The 18,145-nt window shown below is 37.9% G+C and overlaps 1 protein-coding gene across 3 annotated transcripts in view; it reads right to left on the bottom strand.

Annotated features, from left to right (window-relative positions):
- ARID1B (AT-rich interaction domain 1B) overlaps positions 1-18,145 on the bottom strand; it is a 412,174-nt gene that overhangs the window by 235,567 nt on the left and 158,462 nt on the right. The gene's annotated exons all lie outside the window — the stretch shown is intronic.

Below are 18,145 nucleotides of genomic sequence, written 5' to 3'. Positions count from 1 at the left end.
ACAAAAGCAATCTTCCAACTCCCTCAGTGCTGTCCATATCACCCCATTCTTGAATCTTTTCACTGTTTTCCTCACTGCAACCACAAATAAGTCAAGCTCCACATCCTCATAGCTCAGTGGTTTGAGCATTGGCCTGCTAAACCCAGGGTTGTGAATTTAATCCTTGAGGGGGCCATTTAGGGATCTGGGGCAAAAATCTGTCTGGGGATTGGTCCTGCTTTGAGCAGGGAGTTGGACTAGATGACCTCCTGAGGTCCCTCCCAACCCTGATATTCTATGTCATCTGGCCTACACCTTAGCTCTCATTTTGTTCCTGCCACTTTGTACACTCTTAACAATTCTTCAACCTACTGATCCTTTTCCTGCTCTCATTTTTGTGCCTTCTGCCCCATCCTCATCCACTAACTGCCTTCCTCCTTCAAACTCACTTATTTAAAATAACCCGTTCTTCCTCCTTCTCATCAGCAATAATCCCCATCCTTCCTTTGCCTGAGCTGTTGTCCATTGTCTTTTCTTTATGTTTCATAGACTATAAACTCTTTAGGGCAGGAATAGTGTCTTAATCTGCATTTGCAAACAACTTCTATAACCACGATGCTACACAAATGATATTAACGGCAATAAAAAAATTTACACCAAAAAAGCAACTGCTCAAAAACCTCGTTGAATACTAAAGAAGTGATGATTTTCATAATACTTTTAATACTTTCTGTTTCACACAATGAAAGAAAGTATGTCATTTCCCTGTAAAATAAGCAAGGGCAAACTCAGTGCCATAAAGAATAATCATCTTTGGTGTTGGTCTCATTACATCTTCAGTGCCGCTTGGGATTCATAATGGCTAAGTTTGAGTGCTGCAGAATACACTATATTCAGAAGTTATTTGGAACCAGGCAAAAGTTTCCCTTTTAAAAAAAATACTTCCAGGTCAGACACTAATGATTTTGCTTTATCCATAGCTAGCATCTCATCTGTTAAAACACTGAAATACAACTGGTTGATTGCAATAAGAGATACTAGTTTGATGTTCTGAACAATATTTTACAATTGCTACACCCACCCCATGCTCAAGTTGCCAGCCCTCGTCCCATATCATTATACTTGCTTGTAGGTCTAGTGGGAATGCTATGGGGCTAAGGCAAGTCTCCAAGGCCCAACGGCCTCTGAGAAGAAACAGGCCACCTTCTGATCTGTAGATGGAATGAATGGATTAGCAAAGAGCCAAGCCAGCTGTTGCAAGCTTTATCAGTACACAAGCCTAACAGATGGGAACTCATTCTAAAAGCCTCCTGCTACAGTAAACAAGGCCCTGGTGATGGCCTTCTGTTCACTAGGCTTCTTTTTGACAGGAAAGCAGACAAAAAATACACTAAGGGGCATATATACATTTAAAAATACACACCCACTTTTAGGACAATGCTTTGTTGTATTATTAAACTTTATCAGCTCTGAAGCATGTCAGTTTAAAAATACTAGACTTTGCTGAGTTTTCAATCATTCTCTGGGTTTATATTTAAGATTTTCAAAAAGATGTTACTGTTATTTTCTTTAAATCTGAAATAACACTCATCTCTCTAGGAGACTCAGCATGAGTAATAAGGGATATAAAAAGATAGAAGACACTGTAAATAACAGAGATAAATTTAAACTAATTTGTTTTCTCTTTTTGATTTACTGCATGATAGACAGTGGGTCATCTAAACCTATAGAAAGCATAGATGTTGAAAATAGCTGCTTCCCATCCTACTGCAATTAGGGAATGGGGCTTCTGTACTTTGGGAAGTACAGCTCTAGTGTGTTTGTTTACTTAAGAAGTGTGAGATTCAGGGTTGCCCCCAGGATGATTTGGTCTGTTATTTGAAACAACTTCTTGTAACAAAAGCAGCTGTGTATTAGACTATTTTTTATTGATGAAATTTCTGATTGATACAAATTAAAAAAAAAAATTAAAACAAAACCCACAAAATGTCACAGAAATAGAAAATTACAACAATTTAAAAAAATAACACGATTATGGTCCAGAAAATTTTCTGTCCACTAAGCCATGAAAAATACAAGAAAGCAGTTAAGCTTACATCTATTTAAAAGATGAAAATATCTTACCCAGATTGTTATATGGGCATGATCCAAAGCCAAATGGAGTCTTTCCATTGATGTCAATGGGTTCTGACCACAAAAATACATGTAATTAAGTTCACGGTATAACTTACAAACCTACATTTCACTTCTTTCTTCATGGGCACCAATGGGAATAAGATTCAAATGAAAGCGTACAGTCTGACAACCTGCTACATCATAGCCTCATATTTCCTCCTCTCTCATTCCTTGATGCGGGTTTCACATAAAAGTATGTTCCAATCTAAATTTATAGTATTTTCACTTTGGAAGATACAAATTCAAGGCTCAGCAAAGCTGCCTACCTGCACGCAAACTAAGTATCCCGAGTCCTATTTACACAAGTTACACTAGCACACTGCCTGGAGGTCAACTTTAATTTGTTTTTAAAGATATAAATTGCTATTACAATGTGAAATAACTCCTTGTAACAAGTTTCGATTCTTTGCAACACTGCTGTTTATTTCTGCCAAAAAATTATCTTTGAAATATATTTCCAAGTCCACTAACATAACTCTTTCTACCCATTGCATTTAAGGTTAATTAATTTGACAACTCTTTCTTGACTTAGAACTAGAAAATATATGTATTATAAAAAATGAAATCAAAACAACGTAACATTCCAGACAAAGACGTTGTTTAATAAATACAACACCTAAATCTGGATGAACTTTCACTGACTCAAGATGTTTAGAATAGTTGGGTCATTCATCCAGCTTAAGCCAAACTATTTTATTTACTCTTACACAGTGAAATTTATGATCTAAACTGATGGAAATACTTTACCCGGACATGTTTCTTACCACACATTCTTCTGTATTAAATTAAATAATTATCTTTAATTTACTGAAAAAAACTGTAGTGTGCTGTATTAAATTAAATAATTTTCTTTAATTTACTGAAAAAACCTGTAGTGTGCTGCGTATATTTGTTTAAGTTAGACAAGTCCCTACCCTCAAAACCAAACTTTTTCAAGCATCTCAGCTATTGTTCTATGCCTTCAAAACAAGAACTGATTCCTACGTTGCTCCATCATACTAATGAGATTTATCCCAATATCCTAATGAATAACTTGGCTGCGAACTCCTGCATAATCATGAAAGTGATTTTTGACAGTGGATTACAATTAATAACAACATCAGGATAAAATAGCATAGAATTTATTAAAATTTTAAAGCACCTCAACCTAGACACACACAGATTCCTTATGCATTGTTCATGATGTACAAAAGCAACACTTTAAGACAAGGTAAACCTGTGGTACATACACAAAAAATGTTATTTAAGAATGCTGTTTCATTGTGTTTAAAGTTTGTGAAATTTATATCTGAATCCATCCCATGCCACCAAGCATTGCTTAGGGCACAAACAAGGAAGTTTAAACAAATAATGGTAAACAAATAATAAAATTTTAAAATATTTTAACTAAAGAAGTCCTATGACCTAAAGATCTTTTACATAACAAAATATTTGTTGGAAAAAAACCCCACAACACCCTCCTCCTATCCCCGCTACCCCTCGCATGCATACCCAAAACCTATTCACTATAAAATATTTGCAAATGGGAGGTGCTGTCACATATCGAGGAATGGCAACATGGAAGCTGTCAAGGAGCCTTCACATATATTATTCAGTCAAGGAATAAGAAGTCATCTGTGTTTTAAAAGTCTAATTTGGATGAGGAATCAATTCTTAAGAGCCAACAAGGACCAGCCTTCAGAGAAGCAAGCAACAGTTTAGGATTTTACATTTGTACTTTAGAGATGCTATTGTGTCATCATCAGTTCATGTCCTGAACCCCCTTACTTCAGGATCACACTTACAACCTGCAAGGCTATAACTGGAACTAGCTGGAAGCCATATGTATTTGCATGGCATCTTCTGAAGAATTCTGACTCAGAGTTTGCTGGAGTCTATCAATGTTGCCTGGCAAAGGACTTTTTAATAAGTGGCCTTTTCAAGTGTTGGAGACTGACGGCTGGACATCCAGAGCACAGGCCGTCTAACTGTTTGTGTGTAGTGTATTAAATTAGTGAAGTCTGAGGGTAAAGACGATAACAAATTCTGGCAACAACTGAAATAGAGAAACAACACACAAGTTTTTCATTAGGACAGGTGGGTCAGAGAGTGAAACAAGTAGTAGCTGCTATCCATAAACACTTCAAACATGCATAGACTTGATCAACAGAGTTGTATTACTCACAGTCTTCCAAGCATAGCACACACCGTACTGCTGTCACCTTACAAGGGTCCTAAGTGAAGTTTGACAGTATATCTCACACTCTCAAGGCCTGTAGATATCTGATAGTCTACTTTAAGGACAATATCCAGGATTTAAATGTTAGGCAGAAAAGCAAACAGGCATGAAAACTTCCTCCACATCAGCTGGTTCAGCATGTCAGAACATGCTAGAACAGTGACTCTCTCATGCTTGAATGTCTCCTGGAACAAAGATGTGCCATTTGTGTTGTATTAAGTAACAGACAAATTACAATGCTTGTGAATGCTCACATTACTGAACATAAAAGAAGAGAAATGTCAGATATGAGAATTTCTTCTGGTATCTCTATTACGTGGCAACAGCATCAGATCTCCCAACTCAATTCAAACTGGTCAGTGACAGCACGCTGACTGATGCGCCATCTCTCATCGTAAGTCACTACTTCTTGTCAGTACAGCTATAAACATACATATTTGTTGTTCAGCACAGAAGAAACTGTATAATGTAGTTATTCTCTACTATTGCTATGACCATGGTCACTAAGACAAAACCAGCAGCTGAAGAACAGCTGGGAGAAATGGCATAGGAAGCTATAAATTTATGAAAAATTAAGCACATTCAGTACTGAGGCTCTTGGTGGATCTACTCAACCAGTAGAAAAGACGAAGACTGGACAAGGGAAGGAAGATGTTAGGTCATGTTTAGCTTTTCTGCTTGGCAATATAGACAACACAGAAAAAATGCAGTCTTTTGAACACCCATTCCTACTGAATTTGATACTTAGCAGTACCAGATCCAGATGCTGATTGTAAGCTGAAGTACTAGGTAACTACTCGGTCAGCGTAGTTAACATGCCACGGAAAAAAAAAAAAAAAAAAAACTTACAGTGCAATCACTTCCAATCCTATGGACATTTTCTTAACTGATGAAAATACAATCTCAAGACTCGCCAGAGCCAGGAAAAGCAAGCAATCTGACTTCCTCACAAAAAATTCCGATTAGCAGACTGTCTCACACTGGCATTAACGCTTTTGTTGCCAGTCCTCCACTGCAGCTACAATACAGCTGCAGTTGTATTAACATTCCATCAACATTAATGGAGTGTTGGAAAGCATGTGGTATATTCACAGTCAGCACAGCAGGAACTTTTTACTTTGCCCATTCAGTAGCACTTGAAAGGTGAATGGGAGGTACCTGGCTAAATTCCCACATACAGATTTGGAAATTTAGGGGCAAGTGAGTAGGAGCTAAAAAAACGTTCAGCCACATCAGAACGAATTTTAGCAGTTGCACTCTGTTGACTGTAATTACACAATTTTAATACAGAATTTCACTAAAAAGTCAGATTTTGGGTTTCTTTACTCCAAAAATGTAATCAGTAGAAAGAATGGAGGAGGTTAAACAAAAGTATGGAACAAATCCAAAATTACAGTGTCAATTATTTCATGAAAATATGATACATTGCATCAGAAAATTCATATGAATCAATCTCTCTTCAGAATTTAAACAGTAACTTGTTAGGAAAGAACAAGGCACACACATGTGCTGTTATAGGATTAAGCTTTGCATCTATATGCAGTGCAGATGTTTAGGATTTACAATCAATATGGTTCTCTTTTTCATGCTATAAAATGTATAAACAATTATGCCCAAGATGTGTGTAAAAGTTTTAATATTAAAACAAAACAGAGATTCAGGATGTCAGATGTTTATGTCTCTGAAAAGAAAAAACGTTATTATATGAGGATCCAATCACTAAAGTGATATTAATATAAAATAAACAATATATTAAAAAACCCACAAAATAACACAACGGAAGTTGTTATTGTTGGCTAAAAGGCAAACAATCCATTGCTGCCAATGTTTAAACTGTGGGAGCAGACACATTGCAATTAAGATTTTAAGATTTACTTTTGTCTCTTCCAAATTTTTATATTATCTTTTCAAGGTGTGTGTCCTTCCATTTTGAAACTTTAGCTTCTTTATTTAAATTGTCATTAAGGAGTCAAGAATTTTGGATAATAACTAGCAGCAAAAAAGGAGTTTCTTACTACTCTTCAGAACACTTTTACATGCCCTGGATCCATCAGTCCTATCTAACGCTTCTTGACTGGCAAGTCAGCAATTAATGAGAATCTCAAGTTGTCTCCCCCACTAGCCAAACAGGACACAACTCCCACCTCCTTCTCTCCAATTTGAGGACTTCCAAAATTTAAAACTCTTGGTAACATCATAAGATGCAACAAGCAAGAAGTGCAAATTCAAACTTTTCATTGACTAGAAGGACAGATTCTCACACTGATAGAACTCGGCCCCAGAAAGAAATTGTTTGATAAGAAATATTCCAGTTCTCACTGGTACAGGCTGAATGGGATCTACGAAGAAAGCCCTGGACCCAAAGACTAATAATACAGAAGCTGGGAAAAGGCAAAGGCGCCAAGCTAAGTAGATTCCATTCAAAGTATTTAGATCAACTATCAAATAAAGAGCTTGGTTAAAAAACAGTAGGAACTTCCCTGGCAGGGAGGGAGAGGAAACAGAGAGGCCCACAAAGCTACTCACTCAAGTCCCAGCTACAGAACATGCTGCTGACAAAAAACATCCACTGAGGAAAGCACGTCACAGCTAAATAGTGCTTAGAAAATGCATGGAGGGATCAGCAACTGGCAGCTTTGCAGAGTTTTTAACAAAACCCTCTCCCTTTTTCAGTCTGAGGGAGGTGAAGAAGATGCAGTTGATTGGTCTTTTATGTTAAGAGGACAAGGAAGGCCCATCAGCTTGTATGCTTCTGATATAGAGAGTTTTATCCATTTAAATAACACAAATCTAGATGCTTCTTACCCTCAAAGAGAATTAATAAGGATTCTGATTTTCTAAATTCAGCTACTCTAAATAAGTAGGTCTTAAGGGCCCTACAGACATCACAATTGAGCCAAAGCTTCTCCTTTACTGCTTTAGGAGTAAGGAAACAGCTAGGAAGGACTATCTCCTGTTTTAAATGAAAAGAGGAAGCATCCTACAGTAGACTTCTGATGTTCCTTTCTTTCAAGGGACCAGCAGTATGGAAAGGACTTTATTGGAAATTCCTGGATTTTTCAGCATTCTACATTCATAAGCAAGGCCTATAGGCTGAGTTCTTCAAGCTGCCAATGTTTAAATAACTATGTGGCTATTTTTCCTTCTTCTTGGTCCTTGGGAGAAGAAGTCTCTTTCTGGCTCTCCCCAGAGTTCCATCATCTGAACAATACTTTGCCTTTATAGACCACTACCTAATTTGCTTCCAAATACTCGTTTCCTAGAACATGTAGGGCCTGACAAAACAGAGGTTCAAATTTGTCCAGTGAAACAGAAGAAGCAACCCATTCAAAAAAAACAAAACAAAAACAGCTGGTTAACGTAGGCTACCACAGCCATATTACAAGATATGAGCAAAACATGATAATGAAATCCGTCTGTCAAGGTGAGGAGGGTACATTAAACAGCACTTAGCTTTGAGCACATTGATGTGCAATTATCTGATGAGTTCCGAACGCCTTCTACCATTCTTTGGCCTGAATTAGCTCCTCAGCCCAAAAGAATGGAATATACTGTCAGCTAAACATAAACCAGAGGCTCTAGAAGTATGGCTTTCAAGGCATTCTCTTGCTGTTCACCAACTGAGGTAGCATTCTACATGCGCTAGTCAATGGGACTAGTTAAAAAGATGTCTCAAAGAACTCCTTTCCTGAAGTAATAGGAATTGCAGCATGTTCCTAAGGTGATGCTGAGATCAAAGTACCAAGTCTTGGCAAGATAACATTAACTTCAGGAAGCACACCAAGAAGTGAACAGAAAAGTATTCCTGTGAATACTTGAATACAATGAACAGCTACAGCTTCTGTCCAGGGACTGAAACACTAGGATTGGTATCACAAGAGTTATCCATTGACAGGCAACAAGACACCTCTTTTCTGCATTTAACAGCAAATCTAGACAATTAGGTTCCTAATTTTCTTGACCACAACAACAATCTGCACAAAGGTGCTGGCCCCAATGAGTCTATCATCTAAACCAGGGGTTCTCAAACTTCATTGCATCACGACCCACTTCTGAAAACAAAAATTACTAAACGATCTCATGATGGGGGACTGAAGCCTGAGCCTGCCCGAGCCCTGCCACCCGGGTGAGGGGGGCCAAAGCACAAGCACAAGCCCCACCACCCCGTGTGGGGGGACCAAAGCAGAAGCCAAGGGCTTCAGCCCCAAGCAGGAGGCCTGTAACCTGAGCCCCGCTGCCCAGGGCTGAAGTCCTTGGGCTTCGTCTTTGGCCCCAGGAGGTGGGGCTTGGGCTTTGGCCCCAGGCCCCAGCAAGTCTGAGCCAGTCCTGGTGACCCATTAAAACGGGGTCGCGACCCACATTGGGGTCCCGACCCACAGTTTGAGAACTGCTGATCTAAACCAATAACAAACCTCCTACCTCCAGAGGTCTGCTGCCACAATGTCCCAAGTTTGTGTACCATCTTGAGAAAGTAACCACTCTGAAAACATGGATCCTGTACTAGAAATGGGGCTGATTCACATGAATCACAGGTACCTCGTCAGAGGACAGCAACTGACACGTATAGATAGATACACCTCTGCACGTTGATCCATGCCAGAAAGTTACATGGGAATATTGCTGGAAGAGTCAAATGCAGGTTTCCATCTTGAATCAAGATATTTTATGAACAAGTTTAACATTTCAAGCTTGCATAAAGAAAACAATTTTTGCTAGGTTTTGTAGAAGAAATGATATAATAAATCTGAAAAGAGGATGAAAGGACTGAAACTTGAAGTGTCTATAATAGAGAGACACTAGTTCCCTCCCCCTCAACTTCCATTGGTGATGAAGGGGGTGGAGGGGAAAGGATAATTCAGAATGACAACATTTCCCAGTTCTTTCCTTAGAGAAGTATTTGGAAGTATTCTGTATTTTGTTAAAGTTTGTAATTTTAATTGTATGTAATGTTCTTAGACCCTGAGATAGGAAGAAACAGATAAATCAAACTACTTAAAATTCTTAATAAAGATGGTGCCCTGATTGGCTACCAGGAACCAAAATCAGAAGGTTTCATTGATTGACACCCAGCCTCCAAAGATGAGAAAGAGAAACTGCCTATTCATCCTGTGCTGGTGGAAACCAATCCACAGAAATACACATAGCAGCAAAGATTCTAGGACCCCACCACAGAACAGACTCCCCCAGCATGCAGGTGGGCTTTGAGGGTCAGCTGATGAAAAAAACAGATCCACCAATCATTCCTACCAGACAGAGACAGGAGCTACAGGGCTTCTGCAGCCTGGAAACTTCAGTAGCCAGCTTGGATCAATTTAATCGCCACTTCACAGTCTGGAATGGATGATTCTTTAACCCCACCGTCCACAAAGCACTCTTGTAATTAGGATTCAGCCCTGAGATCCATTGATACCTATCACTTGACTAGACAGTATTGTTGTGTTGTGAGAACTGACCAAAATAGCTACTAGTTTCCTTTTTTTTAAACTGTCCCAAAATCAGAAGCATCAGTAAATGGGTTCAGTAGCTATAAAAAAAATTAGGATGACTAATATTGTTTCAGTGTTCTTAGACTGCAGGGAAACTACTTCTAATGCATTTTAGCTAATGAAATTAGTGAGCAACATTACTGATTTTACTTAAGTCTTCAGGGTAGTTAAGGCTATATGTTAAAAGGACCCACTCAAGCAAAAAAAGGAGAGTTTTATTTATTTATTTTAAAACCTCTTGGAATGCCCCTTATAGTCACTTGAAAATAAAAATTGTTTTCCCTACAGATATTGACCCTTCTTTTTTTGCCAACCATGACTCCTGAACCCACTCTAACCATCTGCAGAACAGAGCTGAAATTGTCATTGCTGTTTTTATTACAGCTTTAACTTATAGAAAATCTTCAATCGAAATCATCTCTTTGTGCCATAGTCTAGAATGTCAGCAGAGCTTTAGGAATGAGTTTTTGTTATGCTGTAAAGTCAGCTGGAGCTCACATACTTTTTGTATGATCTACAAAAATTGTGAAATCTGCTGCTCAAATTTTTCAGATATCAAATGAGTGAATTTTTAAAAAAAAGTAACATGTAGACTAGGTAGATTTGCTCATCATTATTGTAATCATTTTAAGGTACACTAAATTCTCGGGGGTTGGACTGTGTCTTTGTCACCTGTAAGGCTCCCATAGCAAACCTCTGAGCACTACAAAATAAATACACAAAAATAATAAAGTCATATTCTGAGTTCTTGGCTACTGTATCTGTCATTTACTGATGCTAACTGAGAATCTTCTGACATGTGAGTTAATAAGGAGAGAAACATACTAAACTTTATTTAGGCAAGGGAAATGGGCTACTAAAATTACATTTGATACCAGTTCAACTGCCAAATCTCCTCTGAAAAAAATAATGAAGTAAAACCATACCAAAGATTTTAATTCTTCTTAGCATATTGTTATTACTTTACAGAAACACCATAAGGAGGAATAGCTATTGTTTTTATTTTGTTTCCAATCCCCTTATGCTCCTAACCATTACAGAGATCAAATTTAAATACACCAAGTAGCTGGTTTGAATGTCTGGAGCCCTAGTGAAACAGAATATAAGCATGCTGCAGCTTTATCCAACCCTGCTGCCTGGCTGCCATCCACCCATCATTTGGATGGGTAATTTCTCCCCTTGGGACCATATGCAGTGCTTAAAGCTGAGTCAGTTTGCCGTATGGCATTATTCTGTAAAAGCAACAAGACTTTGCTGGAATCTGACCTAGGAAGGGTAAAGATTTCTGCCTGGTTGGCTCAGCAGTTGGCTGGACATATTAAAAGAGCAAAAAAGAAAAAGAAATTTAAATGTTATTGTAATCCACCAGTTTTACAATGTTTCTCATCCCTAAAAAAGGTAACTATTGGCTTTAAGCCTTTAAGAATTAGACACTACTCTTGCGATTACTTACTATTCAACTGCGCAAAAGAAATGTAACAGGCAAAGGCTCCACAAAATTAAAATAATTAAACTAAAAAGAAAGTATAATACAATGTAAACTTGTACTGCACCCAGACAAAGTTGATGTCTGACTCTTCCTCTCTGTCCACTTTTTTTCTTTTTCAAATCATTCACACAAACACTCCGGACAACATCAGAAACTAAAGTCTTCTGGAAATGGTTACTGGATGCATTAACAAAGCATTCCTTTGTATTTCACAATGTTTACTAATAGTCTCCAAACTTATTCTTATTTTATAATGGCTACTTACTTCGGCTGTTCACTGAACAGTCGGAAAACGATGATTTACGTATAGAGGAAATGGAATCGGTGCTTCTGTAATTGTGTCTCTTTCTCTGCACAGTACAATAAAAACAAGTCAAGAAAGAATAATATATGTATAGAATGAATGTTCCTTTTCTGATAAATACCACTTGTGCTAAAGTTGGATTTTCCCCACAGTAAGTGATTTTTCTAACACTGTTTGAAACCAACAGGTGATCAGAAATTTAAGACAGGGTCCAATCGTTCAACCCTTACTTATGCTGGTAGTTCCACTGATATTTACGGAATTACCAGTGTTAGTACTGATCATACCTAAGGACTGATTCTCTAATCCTTACTATCAGCAATAAAATGGTTAAGGCCCCACAGAAACAATAGGCAGGAATTGTTGAACAAGAAGAACATGGTAAGATGCTCTTTAGGGTACAAAGGGAACAAAGCCTTTCTAGGCCCTAATTTCAAAAAAGCTGTAGTGTGTGTGAGAGAAAAGGGAAAGGGGAGAGGAATATAACTGTACTGTACTTGTTAATGCAGATCTCTGCTACATTTCCTTAGTATGGACAACTGGTGCTCAGAAGGGGTCCAGTCAAAATGGAACATGTGCGTAGTATAACTCAATGGCGTTGACCATGGGTATTAAAATATTCATATCTTCTTTCAGTATCACTTGCATACAAACAGCCTTTCCTCCTGCTCTGAAACATCAACATTAACCTCTGCTCTCCCAGGTGATGCCAACTGGCTACAGACAGTCTTTTCAGACAAAACAACGATGGATGGAAGCACCTGTCGGACATTTTGTTCTGTCCATACAGTATTCAAAGGACAATGAAACTACAGCCTACCATCAGGAAGAGGGCTGAGCATTGTTAGGATGTTTGGTGTGCTTTTTAAGGGCTATTTTAGAAATACTAAAGCACAGTTTAATCACTCCGCTCTCTAGTTTTATATAGAATGTAGCCATTCCCACTCCCCTCTAGTCTTCTATGTACATTAATCATATGGACTATTTACTAGAAAAAACTATATGATAGCCTTAACTTCATGTGTTTTAAGATAAGACATTCTGTAAAAGGGAAGAGTGCATAATGCCTCCCTTGTGAGGCACTAAGGAGTATGAATAATAATCTGAGGACTCATATGGCTTTGTTATTACAGGGCTTTATACGATAAAGCTCCCAGAAGATTAAAAAAAAACTGTAGTCAGTCTGAAAGTGTTTTTGTTAAGAAGCATGATTCATTTTTTGTTTTTTAAATGTGTACAGTAATTGTGTTCATAGTGGAGTTTAAAACATGGAACTGTATTATATGCTTCACCCCAGCTCCAATGCTTTCCGCCTCAGCTACCTACCAAAAAACAAAAAAAAAGAAAGAAAGAAAAACCCAAGGTATCATCAGTTGCTGAATGAACAATAAAATTTTACAAGATGGGTGTCCTCTGGGAAATCATGTCTAAATTAGCCCTGCAAAACATGGCAGAAAAATGTACCATGAGGAAATTCTGTTCAAAAATCAAACTGGAGCTTTGCTCTGGTCATGCCACAGCTAATCAGTGTAGGCAAGTGGTATTAAAAAACCAACCAAACAAAAAAACCAGTCTCCTGTCCCGTCTTGATGTTTTCCCCATACAGAACTAAGTGTCTACAGTGTGTTAAAAATACACAATTCACAAAAGTTCAACAAGGAAGTTTTAGGGATATTGACTAATAGTAAGGCTGTAGACATTTACAGACTCTTACATCAGAGGATCTCAAAACACCTTGCAAACATGGGACCTGATTCTCCATTGCTTTGCAACGTGTGTAGTCATTTACAGCTGTGCAAAGTTAATGCAGAGTGGATGTAAAACATTTACCAAGTCAGAATGATAGCGTTTTACATCAAACTATGTACTGGCATAAGTGCCTATGCAAGGGAGTGGAGAATCAGGCCTGTAATTTATTTCAATCTCAGAACAACCTTACAAACCAGGGAAGTGATATTATCTCCATTTAATGCCCGGTAAACTTAGATACCACAGTGATGGGTGCATTAGAAGTATAAATGGACTGATCGCACAGATGGAAAGACTGACAGGAAAGGTCAAATGACCTTCCCAAAATCACCCAGAAAGCCAAGGGCAAAGCTGTGAATAGCTCCCAGATTGACTTGAACACTGGATAATACTCTCTCTGCAATAGCCTGCTACTATAAGTTGTTTTTTATCTGGGGATGTTGCTCATTAGAGGTCATATATGACAATTTCCGTTTTTGTTCAATTTGAAGCGACCTTGCAAGGGAAGAAAACAGAATCTTAGAATTAGATCCACTTGATCATTTTAATTATACCACATTGCTCTTTTCAAAGGAGTACTGTGTGCCTTTATGGTTTGATGTGTTTCCCTTTGAAATTAACAATTTAGACCTGATAATTACAGAGTTGAAACTGTGTGGTATATTGTTTGGGGGTGAGGGCGGGTTTAATAATGTTTAATTTTACATAGTATTTTGCCTCTAAATCTGGAAAGCTATCACCAATCATGTAAATTCCCATTTTATACCTACACTGATTAATACATATTTAATGCATTTAGGTGGACTCTTTGAACCATTGTTGTTTGTGCATTTCAAGAATTTCCTCAATGTTGGCTGTTTGAAATGACTCTCTGCAAATACCTTCTTTTAAATGATGACTTCCATAAGAGAAAACGGTAAATTTTTAGAGAACAATCCTGAAAATACATCAAATTACATTACATTGAAATTCCATGCTTTTTCCCCATGTTTTCTTCTTTAAAATAATGTTTTTTCAGGAATTTAAGTACTAGAGATTTTGGGGATCTTTTTCTTCTTAAGGGTTCCTCAGATGTCATGATGTCACTGATGTATGATGCATTACTGCAGGAACTGCACTGTTGGATCATATGACTGAAACGACCCAGAAAGACAAAGTTGGGGCTTTCTACTTCTTAAAGTAACAATCAATAGGTGTGAAGCAGACATACTAAACACTTCTCTTAAATTTTTTGTTGTTTTAAATGATATTATATGCCATACATCCCCAAAGTTATCTTTATCAAATTGATACCACAGAAAGATTGCCTAGGGAGAGACTGGCAGACGTCACATATTTCAGCGTCAACCAACAACACATCTTGGAAAAGCCTGCTAGAAGAAAAAGTATGACCTGTTCATATTTTGGGATTCCCTCCCCACCTTTCCATACTAAAACAAACAAGGACAGACAGGAATATTGGCCATTTCCTTGACATGCCCTCAAAGGGTATTATTTATACTAAGCACTTACAATATTGTCTTTCATCTAAGGCTCTCAAGGCTCCTCACAAACTGCGAGGGAAATACTTTTTTGACAAACAGGGAAACTGAGGCACAGAGCGGTTAATTAATCTTTGTCATGAGCTAAATCACACAGGAAGTCAGTGACAAAGCTGGGACAAAACTAAGCTGCAATAGCTTTCCACTTATAGAAATTTTCACTTATAACACACACACACACACACACACACACACACACACTTTTACATATAAAATAAATACAGCTAGAGAAAACAATGCAATGCTGAGGTTTTAATACAGTTTTCAATCCATTTGTTTTTCAGCAAGAAAAGCTGCTAACTTTCGGATAACACTCTGAATGAATGCACCACAGCACTATTTCTGGCAAAAACAAAACCTGAAGCACAAGGTATTTTAAGGCTATTCAAAGTTTTAAAGCACTTGATACATAAATTTCCCCCCTGGAATTCTGCTTGAAGCCAGCGTTGTATAACGACGGGTGAAAGTATCAGAGAAAGGAGGAGGGAACCTGGTTTCCATATATAGGATCAAAGAACATAAAACACAGGAGACAATAAAAAGAAAGCAAGCAAGAAAAAGTAGTATTAAAAAAAGGCATGATGAATGGCATATACATCCTTGTGATAATTCCTTCCCTGCTTTATTGCTCAGTAATGATCACACAATACTATACTTCATTGATCACTGCTTGAAATCTAAGCTTCATTTCCTTCACATACGTTAAACACCTTTGACTAGAATTCACTTCATGTAACTTTTCAGCACTTTCTTTTTAGTATAAAAAGAAACTGCATATAAATACTGAATGAAGAAAAATCATTCAACATTATTGTTCTTTAACATCTATAGAGTCAGGAAATTTCTTTGAGGTTCAAAAGCTTCTGTGGCAAAGCAGGGCACCACATCAAGGCTTTCCATATATTAAGTGCACGCTTTGGGTTAGTGATTTAAATCAACTTTGTCCATGAGCTGCAAAGGCTTAATACAGGTTTCCCCATAGCAAAAAAAAATCTCTAATCTCGGGACAGAAGAGACTGGACCTACACTCAAATTACTTAACACTTCTTGACTTTACAGATATTTTCAGCTCCCAAATTAAGAAGTATGAAGCTTCCTTTGCTTTGATAAAACACTTACTAGAATGACATCATTTATGGACAGTCCTTTTTTGCTTATCATTCCCCCTTCTCTTTTGATGGACTGCTAATGGACTTTGCAGTATTCCCCCTGAATAACCACATCTCCTTCCCAATGTGGAAGAAATGACCCCAAACATAGGAAAGCATCCAATGAATCAACCAACCACAGATAACTAATATTAGTCTGTCAGCTGACTTATAATCATTTATTCCAAAAGTTAATGATGATCCTATGTTGGGGGAAGATGTGTTCAGTAAGAATGCCCATATCCATTTGTTTACTTTACATTTTTAAAATTCCAGCTTACACAACAGAGTTAATGGAGTACAACTATCTATAACGGAAGAATATGGATATTTATATACACACACACACATATATATATATATATTATATGCACACACACACACGCACACGTATAGACAGACGCGACACTTAACTATGAGATTAAGAGACAAATCTTGAAGTCCTTTTTTAGTTTTTATTACCAACAAATACTCATTGACTAATGGAGCTATGCCTGAGTAATGACTGTAAAAACAAATTAAGGAGTTTAAGATATGGCCCACCAGGAAGGATGGATAGATAAATGGGTGGAAGGAATAAAAAAAAACAGAAAGAGAGGTGTGATTAGGACACTGGAGTGGGACTCAGGAGATCAAGACTGAGTTTCAGCTCTGCAAGAGACCACCTGCATTATCATGGGCTAAGGTTGCCACCTATCCAGGTTTTACTGGGACAATCCGGTTTTTGGCTTCTCTGTCTGGTGCCATTTAGGGAAAGTCCAGTCGAAAAGGGGACCTGGCAGTGTCCAATCAGATGTACTGACCAGACACCTAAAGTCCAGGTATCATGGGGCCGGGGAAGGCATCAGATCATTAACCCACGCTTCCTACCTGCAGGCAGGATCCTTGTCAGGCTACAGCAGCTCCCATTCCAGTCCTAGAGCAGAGGGAGCTCAGCTGACAGGGGTGGGACTGGAGGGGTGGGGAGAGGTGGAGACCATCCAGCAAATGACAGGGGCGGGGCCTGGGGGGAAGAGGCGGAGCAGGGGTGGGGCCTCGCGGGTCTGGTTACCAGTAATTAGAAAGGTGGCAACCCTATCACAGGCAAATCATTTAATCTCTGTGACACACTTACCCAGCAGCAATAGTAATAATAATACTTTTCACCTCACAGGGATATTGTGACGATACATTCATTAATGTCTGTGAAGTGCTCAGCTACCTCCTTGATGGGTCATATAAGCATACAGCTGCACTATGAATGGCTTATACATTGTTTGTTTATAATATTTGGGTATCAGCAACAAAAACTCTAATATCTACTATAAACAACACTCTAGCTCCTCAGAACAGCAAGCCTGACTACTTTTGTAGACTGTTTGCTATAGCAAAGAAACTGAAATTCTTCTAAACCGACTTCTTAGTGCAAAAATATCCCATAATGATATACTGTGTAGTTACAGCATATGGCCACTCACTGTAAAATATGAGGCTGAAACAGACAGTAATTTATAAGTCTATATCAGATACCTGTGTGCTTCAATATAAATGTGTTTGTGTCTGAGGCATCTGAAGAACATTTATTTCATGTGTAGCACATGTGTAAATATTTACATACTTGCATAAATCAAATATAATTGAAAAGCTAAAAAATTAACCAAAGCCAACAAAATAACTAGAGGGCAACATGCATAAGCAAACACTAGAGATCACAACTTACTAGACTTCCTTACACGTCATTGTTATCAAAATTTATAGGCAAACAATAAAAGAGGCCTATTAAAATATTCTTCAACTGTTCTGCAGATCACTTAAAAACAAAAAAGAGAAGTAACTGTTTTTAAGCATGTATATTTCAAAATAGCAAGATTTAATACTATGTCTTTATTATGCTGGTCGAATAGCACTACTGCATTACAGTATCTAACTGAAGCTTCTACATAAGCCTGAAATTAAACAACAGGAAATAAGTGACTATGGCACCTGATTAAAAAAGTCAATCAAGCTAAATGACAAAAGAATAGCATGGGTCAGAAGAAAGTGACTCATGTTTACTGGAAAGCAAGCCAATAGCAAC

This window comes from Emys orbicularis, chromosome 3, assembly GCF_028017835.1.
Source record: "Emys orbicularis isolate rEmyOrb1 chromosome 3, rEmyOrb1.hap1, whole genome shotgun sequence".
NCBI classification, from domain to species: domain Eukaryota; kingdom Metazoa; phylum Chordata; order Testudines; family Emydidae; genus Emys; species Emys orbicularis.
This window is presented reverse-complemented; position numbering and strand designations above follow the sequence as displayed.